This window comes from Lottia gigantea (genome assembly GCF_000327385.1).
Source record: "Lottia gigantea unplaced genomic scaffold LOTGIsca_29, whole genome shotgun sequence".
Lineage (NCBI taxonomy): Eukaryota > Metazoa > Mollusca > Gastropoda > Lottiidae > Lottia > Lottia gigantea.
In genome coordinates, this window is record NW_008708943.1 from 1,300,078 (window position 1) to 1,309,290 (window position 9,213).

Consider the following 9,213-nt stretch of genomic DNA (forward strand, 5'->3'; position numbering starts at 1 on the left):
ATCGGTTAGGTAAATTTTCATGATATCTTGGTGAAAATGTATTTCATTTCAGTTGTAGTAGGCAAACATATACTTAAAAATGTTGACAATTTCAGGAAAACAGAAATTACACCGAAAGGTGATATACGGATCTAGCATTATAACACATAGGTCATGTAGATTTCAAACGACTGCAATTACAGCGAATGTGGTTCACTGTTTTCAGGACCACTGTAGTTCTCAATTAACAGGGGAAGACTACTCTCTGAAACATTGGGGGGAAAAACCAATTTTGGCTATTCTGAACAAAGCATTTGTAGGCATGTAACCTTCAGAGAAACCTCCTACAACAATCACTGCGGCATGGGTATCTGTTATCAAAATAATATGGTGTAGGTTCGTAAATGCAAAAAAAAAATTAATGCCGTTAAAATAATAGAAAAATTTCGACAGAAAATTGCATCCCACTATAAAAGAAACGACATTAACTTGAACAGGGGGAAAAATTTTACATCACATACATTAAAATGCTTAAGGAAATGGAGCGCAGAATTGGTACTGTACGAACCAGTTTCAATGCATGCTAATCGTATACCGTCAAAGTATTCTGTGAAATGATTTTGGTAATTTTCCTCTCTCTAGCGACTTTCATCATTTCTTCACTGGGGTCCACGGTGTCTATTTTTTCTAAAACCGAGTTTCAGAAGTTGAAAAAGATGCAAGTATGGACTATATCGATATACTCTGTAGTCGGGGCAGTAATAAATATAACAATAAATAATTAACCAAGAAGATATCTGGTTACCTTTAATTTGTTTCGAAAATATTTGCGTTATTTCTCAAATATTTTCAAGTAGGTTGAAGTCCGCTATATCCTAATAGAAAATATTACCTATTTGTACCCTCTCCATCCGAAATAAATTGTTTCGTTGGAATCTTATGTAATAACCCACACCGGAGTTAATTTATTTCACAGCATCAGTCCATAATGCCCTGAAGGTAAAAGTGTTTGTAAGTCGAAAAATTTATTTCTCTTTCAAGGGAGAAAACTCAGAAAATAAACGGATCACCTCATAAAGTCATCTACAGTTTAGGCGGTCATCATATCAGTCCTACTTTCAGTTAGTGCAGCGCTTTCTTTCATATGTATTGTCGAACCAGTCTTGTTACATTACTAGGTAAAAAGACGCGACTTAAACTAAAACTGTTTGATTGAAGGGAACAACTAAACGCAGGGATGTAAACAAACATTTCAGGCCGGATATAATACTATACAAGAGTGATATACTGAGAAACTTCACAATGGTGGTAAATACTAAACAACAGTGGTTTATTCAGAAACTTCACAATAGTGGTAAAATATTGTACAATAGTGGTATATTGAGGAACTTCACAATAGTGATTATATATATCACAACAGAGGTAAAATAATGTAAAATAGTGGTGAAATAATATAAAATAGTGGTGAAATAATATATAATAGTGGTAAAAAAATATAAAATAGTGGTGAAATACATCACAATACTTCTTTATAGTGGTAAAATAATATAAAATAGTGGTGAAATAATATATAATAGTGGTAAAAAAATATAAAATAGTGGTGAAATACATCACAATACTTCTTTATAGTGGTAAAATAATATAAAATAGTGGTGAAATAATATATAATAGTGGTAAAAAAATATAAAATAGTGGTGAAATACATCACAATACTTCTTTATAGTGGTAAAGTAATATAAAATAGTGGTGAAATACATCACAATACTTCTTTATAGTGGTAAAATGAACATTTTAAGAAGAAGTATTTAGCTACGACATACAATTCATTTTGAAAACACCATTTCACAAAGCTTTTTTATGTAGTTATGATCTGCGTCGATCCAATGACGAATTTCCCACATTTAATAAAGGCAAAATTCGGCAAAATATATTCCATATAACTTTATATTTGCACAGCAATAATAACGAACAATTAATAAATCAAAGGAACAAAATAGAGGATTTCATACGCCTACTGAGAAGAACGCTATGAACCTCAAGGAAGCTAATGGTGAGACTTTAGCAAACACCAATTTTTACATATTGAGTATTAAAAACGAGGAAATCGACTCGAATTGTGATGGGATCCCTGGGTTCATCTGCACGACTGCAACTATCTAGTTCAGTATCAGGGCTAATTTGTCTTGAAAGTGGAAAAACATGTGGTAGGATTTTCAGCACAGTTCAGGATCTTGAATTTGGTACACCCCTCTCCATGTAGATGGTCATGAAAATGAAAAGGAAATTTTAAATTCCAAATAGATCTCCACACATGTCGACTCTCTGGGATAAAACTGATTACAATACGCAATTAAACATGAAACAATTCATGAATGAAAATAGAGTAATAATAATGATTTAACATGGCTTGATTGTTTATATTGGTATTATGGACTTCCATGGTATTCACAAATTAAAAATATGCCAAGTATTTGTTTATCCTCCAATAATTGTCGTTTCTATAACAAAACGGGCTTTTTAAAGTTGTGATCGTCCAAAAGATTTAAAGTTCTTTCGATGGATAACAATTTATTATATATATATAGTTAAATAATAAGATATATTTCACATTGTGTATTGTAGTTTCGTTCACGTGAAAATTAAAGATGATCGAGATATATAAGGTTGGCACAAGTCAAGTGAAAAATAGGAACTGGTAAAATACCGCCAGTTTCCAAGTAAACACAGATCTCATCTAACCTATCGAAGTATATTTATATCATTGGCTGCAAACCTCGTGTTGATAGGTGTGACATCCCCCAAAATCTCTAAAAGTTGTTTTTGGTCTAATAATTTTTAACCATTTTTATGACCATAAGAAAAGTATAAGGGACACTAACAAAATACGGGGTTAATAACAGGGCAAACTATGGGCTGATCCTATAGAGGTGTATTTTATTACATTTATTCGGGGTTCTATTTCCTCCTCGTCGACACTTAGGCGGTCAAGAGTTGTCTTGTTAATTAGTAAATCAGTTATTGAATTTTTTTTAACCAGGGATATATTTAATTATATAACCCTATACCGAGTGCCCAGAGCTGAATTTGTTTATTTTGGATAGGCAATTCTAATAAGTATTTTAATACACTTCAAGGGAAGTAACTCTGTTAACAAAAATATATATTTCGAAAGTAGGTCAATACCATAGAGTTTTATATCAATCTATAATTTACCTCTATGGTCAACTAATGTTATGAGACCTTCTACAGAGCTGATCATTTTGGTATAACTCATAGAGAAAATCTTCTAGGATGGGAATCAGCTTCATTTTAAATGTTTCGTTTAAATTTGGGTACATTTCGCTAGAGTGTTGTAAGTATTTCAAGAAAAACTGTATATTTGTCAGATGAAGAGTAACTTGACCTACGGCAACACGAAGCGGCCTGTAATAGAAAATGTTTGATCGCCATCTAGAAAATTGAAAATATATGAAGGTAATCTATATACTATAACGTTTCAGCGTTCTGAGCTCCTTTTACCTATTCGGACAGGTAGCCACGTCTATAAGCCTAAGCCACAGGCGAATGTATCTGAACACTACACAACCATTTGACCCAAATTTAGGGGTTTTTTTTTTATCATGTCTTCGCGAATACTGAACCAAATTCAACACTTTTTAAACCTGAAAATTAAACCACATTTCTTCTATTTTTTCGTAATATCAGAATATAAAAAACAAACTTTTTTGGAACCTAAATTTTAGTTTTTAAGTTTTGTAAGAGTTAACTCCCTTAAAAGAGACTTCTGGTAACGCCCTGCGGCCCATTGCTGGTCAATATGTGATATACATTCAGGATGGTACAGGATAAGTTACTTCAAAAACTTTAGGCGGCAAACCATTTACAGGTGGAAGACCTTAATAAATAAATGACCTTTAAATGAGGTGGCCTGTCAAATATTGAAATTAATCTTCTGTGATTAGCACGAATTTCAATACAACTTCTAAGAATATTTACCCACCCCCATTAGTCAAAGAGCCATTAGTAGAGCGTAAAACTCTATTTCTTTCCATAGATTTATGTAAGGAACATGTATGCGTTAACTGTCATATAAATACAGTACATATATGATGACAGATGCAATAAATATTTATTTCATAAGATTTGACGAGTTACACATGACGCCTGATTTTAAGTCAATTTGAATTTTAAAGTATTTTCAAAATCCTTTTTATAGCTCTTTTTATCACTTGTTGTTTGGATGTAAAGAAAAACGCGTAACTGGGTAAGGTTTTTCTTGTATCAATGACAAAAACTGCAACGAAACTTAATAATTCATCCTTGCTGCTGTGTTTCCAGTTCCACATTGAGCTAATGAAATGAAATGGAGAGTTTTATATCACTGTTATGTACCTTATTGGACGCATGAAATGAAATTACGTTTGCGTCCTACTGTTCTATAAAAATTAGTAATGGGTTAAATGAAGTTTTATGTCCTATTGTTTTCCACCTTATGAGTCATAAAAAGACATGTAGTTTTATGCCCCATTGTAATGTACCTTTGGTTAAGTAAATGAAAAGGAATATCATGATTCAAATTGTCCTTAATAAATGTGTTTTACGCCCTATAAAAGGTCACTGCTCTGCTTGTAGAAGTGGTAGTGGAACGAAATATGATGATGACCAGACTTGGAATTAATCACGTGATGTTTCTGGTGGTATTCGTCTCAAGCATCCACATGATGTCGTCCTTCACACACGTCCGGTTGAATCAGGACTTGGGTGTGATTAGGAAACCAACGTTTCAAGGCGATATCGGACCAGGTTCGTGAACAATTCGTTTGTCCTTTGTATTTTCATAGTTTGAAGTAATTATCAGGTATACCAAAGGACAACCATCACAATATAGCTTATCAAAGTGTTAAAACTAATAGAGAATCTAACAAAATAAACTATGTTGACTCACTGAAAGGATTTTGAGTTAACAAACACAGTCGCAGCAGCATCAGGAGCTACGGAGAGTACGTTTTACTAGGGACACCCGTCACAATACTGATTATAGTTTGGCTGAAATTCAAGATTTTTTCGGATTATAGACTTTTATTCCCCAAATATATTGTATTTTTCAGGTTTAATCCAAATGATGAGAAACGTATTTCGGAAAGTTGTCAATGAAAATCTGGTGAACGAAAGAATTAAAAAGTTTAAAGCAAAGCAACGCCGAAAGAAATTACGCCAACAGTCAAATCTCGAACGAATGGTCGCCTCAAAAAGCAAACTGAATGATTTCTGTTCTCTAGAAGCATCTTGTACAGTATAACTGTACATTGATTTTAGTTTTTAAGTTTTTGTTAACTCCCTTCAAAGGGAGATTTCATGTAACGCTCTGTGGCCTTCCTGGGCAATGCTATTCATGAGTAAGAATTACGAACTGCGTCTAACACCTTGACATAATTAGGCAGCTATTTGATTGGATGTATAACGGACTGAGATGGATTGGTATTGTAGCTTATTATGTGTCTTTCTCTTTCTTAGATGGGGACTTCGTTTCTGACACAGAACGATTTTCTTCAAACAGAATTGGGATCTGAATTTTTCTATTAAATACATGCAGGTATCTATGCCACATATCATCTTTTACATAGCTTCTTATTATTCACAAAGGTCACTGCCTTTCAAAAGCACGTCACTGCTGAGGATGAGGTTAGCCTGGGCCTAAGTGTAAGCATTCTACTAATTATGTTCTACCCCCCTCTCACCCACCACCTCCTCTTTTCTGTGACACGTGTATATTATTTTTTCAGAAGTCCAATTAACGGATGTCGTCATAGTTGTTGAGTGATACTCTACCATAGGGTTTATATATATATAGTAAGATGTGAAAATCTGGTGCCCTATACATGGTTGACTTGAATTTTTATACTGTGTCATTCGTCAAGATATCTTCTGTTTACATTCATCATCTATGTATTTTTGAAGTGACATTTTTATGTCCAAAACACGCGGAACATGACTTGTAAATAAATTATTTTCGCGATATATTATCTACACTCTGACAAATATATTCAAATTATATTTGCCGCTGACGATATTGTTACTACTGTCTTAAGTAGATATTAATAAATCTAAAGTTCCTAATAGATGCAGTGAGGTGTCAGCTGTCAGGTGTTGGAATATCGATACAGTAGAAATTATACGTTTTCTAGGTCTTTCATGTCAAATAGTACTGTAATATGACATCGAATAATCCCCAATGAAAGTTTCGCTCACGCTCTGAACCTTGTCGACACTTTACGGCAACTTTAAGAAGGAAGCCGAACAGAATGGCTTACAAACTGAACAAGCCAATATTACGAACATAGAAGATATAGACTCGACTACTATAAATCAAGTTTACAGATTTTTAATGTCGAATACAGCATGTTATAAATAACACAAAACATAGAGAAAGGCCATAAAATTACCCGTGGACTTGTTTACGCTCTTTCAGGCATGACTTCATTCTCGTTAGTTAAAACAACGGTTTGCAAGCTTCGTATGGCTCACTTTAACCTATCTAGGAAGTGATCTGAAAAACAGGCTTTGAAACTACCCAAAAAATTGCGTTCCGGTTCAACCCGTATGTTCTTTTAGAAATTGGCATTGTGAACCCTCTGTTAAGCTGCCTCTGCTAGTTGGCTGTTTTCAGTTAGGTATTGCTGGACTTTTGAATAGTTCTTTTTCCACAACTTTGTTTGTGTATCTGATCAGTCATTTAGATTGGTTTCAAAGTTTTTGTGTCATCCGATTAAATTATTGAAAATTCGGAATGTAGATAGGTTACAAATGGATAATCATAATCTTTTCCGTACACATTATTTCCCAATTTTTAGTGCTACAACAAAAAGGGAAACTCCTTATTCGAATCAAGGCCCAAATCAACCTCCATCAAAATTAAAAACCTTGGCCTTTAAAGTTGCGCCTCACTAGAAACCTTTACACCAAAAATACATTGTCCTTAACTGTCATTATCTGGATAAGTTTCCGATGAGTTCCATGGCATAAGAAATAAACTGGTCTCAATAAAATTGGTTTAAATAACACAGATTTTAACAACAAGTCACTTTGCTTCATTTTTGAACGAAGAATTTTTTCCCTGTACGCCAGGCGACGTAAAATATCCAGATTTCGTTTCATGATCAATCGCTCAATTCTCCAAATTTTCACATGCCATGAGGCGATGTCCATGGTCGGTGTTGCCCGCCTGTTGGTTTCCATTCTAGATTTAGGGATGATAACGTTTGGAAGCTGTCGACTCTGTTGACGAGGTGGTCGGTTTTGTAGCACTCTTAAAACTTTGATTATATTTTTATCCGCTGCCAAAGAAAACTGAGAATGGTAACTAACTAGGACAATTAGAACCAATATCACATGAACTCTAGTCATGATGATCTGAAAAAGAGCGGAATGGGAAACGAATAATCTTCTCAAAGAAACGATCCATTAAATTATTAAACAAGAATCATAAAATTACATGGCAAATCTGGTAAAAAGACAAACGATATCATAAAATCTGCTAAACGACGTAACTAAGATGTTATCTGGTAAAAAAAAAAAGATATTCGTTATTTAAAAGGTTGTAAAAATTGGCCTCGTCGGAAACTTCGTGAATCAAACCTTTCTATGATAGCTGTTTGTTCAAGAACTTTACTATCTAAAAGAAGCTGTTGAAATGACCAGAATTGTGGTCTCACATAGTTATGTGGTGCTTTCGGTAGCAGGAAGTGCAAGTATACTGCGAGTTATATACAACTTGCGTCGCTTTGATATCTTGGACCCTACTTCCTCCTACCCCTACACAAATCTGGCTTTACCTGCTCTGCGTGCTGATATCCCATCCGTATAGCACGTACAGGAACGGGTAGGACCAGGTTTGTTGGGCTAGCAACCCCAATACTTTATCGAAGAAAAAATATGTTCTTACCTGTAATTAGAGGTCAGGTAATAAACATTGTTAGGGTGTAGTTTCAATGTAGTCATCAACAGAAACAAACTGAGGTATAATTTATGAGAATGATAATAATGTGTTTAATAATAACTGTCATGAAGATTCAAGCCATTTCAAACCCGATCCTGTCATTTACTGCATCTTTACTGTCTACAACCATCACATGGACGGTGTCCTATTTTACACCTGTGGAAATTGTGGTCTTTGGTGTTCAAATAAAAAGTTATCATTTTTTGCTCAATTTACACATGCGGAATCTGTATAAGCCATTTCAGTTCAGTGTAAAATTTCGGTGTCACATTTTCTCATGTGCAATTGGTTGTTCTTTATACTTTGTCAACTTGGTTAAGTACTATTTTGTAATGGTTTTTCCTGGATTAATGGTATTATTCTGGACACACATGATGCTGAAGGCTCAAATTTCGACGTTGAACTGTGAACACTATTACTGATTTGCTTAACTAAAAAAAGATCTGAGAATGGTCAAACGGATGGCGAAACTGTCCCTTTGAATAATGGTATTGTCGAAATACCATGGAAATGTCCAATTAGGACCTCGGTTTTTACACCACTACAAATGGATGAACTTTAAATTAATGGCATAACGCTGTCGGTGTCGATGATCTTGTCGTTGGTTATGCCAAAGGTATTAGTCTGTACTGAATTATCAAACAATGTATCGTATTCATTTAGACAAAATTGAAAATACGATAACGGGATAATCAAAACAAAGCTACTCCTGTCAATACCTAAGTATAAGTCGTCGTTCACTTTCACTAAGATTCCAAGCACACCTGGGGTGAGGGAATTCACTCTCAATGGAATTTCAGGCGAAAGTTCGTAAGACAGGAACGTGCCAATGCCCAATCACATTTCCTTTTTCATAAACATATCGGGCTTTTTTTTAAATTTTTATTAAAAGATTAATACTACGATAAATAAACAATAACAATAAACAGAGTAATACAAACAACAAACAAACAATGCTTTATACAGGATAATGATGTCTGATTCAAATTATCAATTCTATCAAAATTTTTAACTTATGCAGGTATTCATCATGCAAATAGAAAAAACTCATTAAAAATCGTAATTCATGTTTTTTAACTTATGCAGGCGCACCTAGATTAGGTGATGTCTGGTGTTTCTATAAAGAGACAATAGTACATCAGTGGACCACCTTAAAAAAATTAACCCAGATTAGTTGGTGTCTGGTGTTTCTATAAACAGACAATAGTACGTCAGTGGACCACCTTCAAGAATATAAC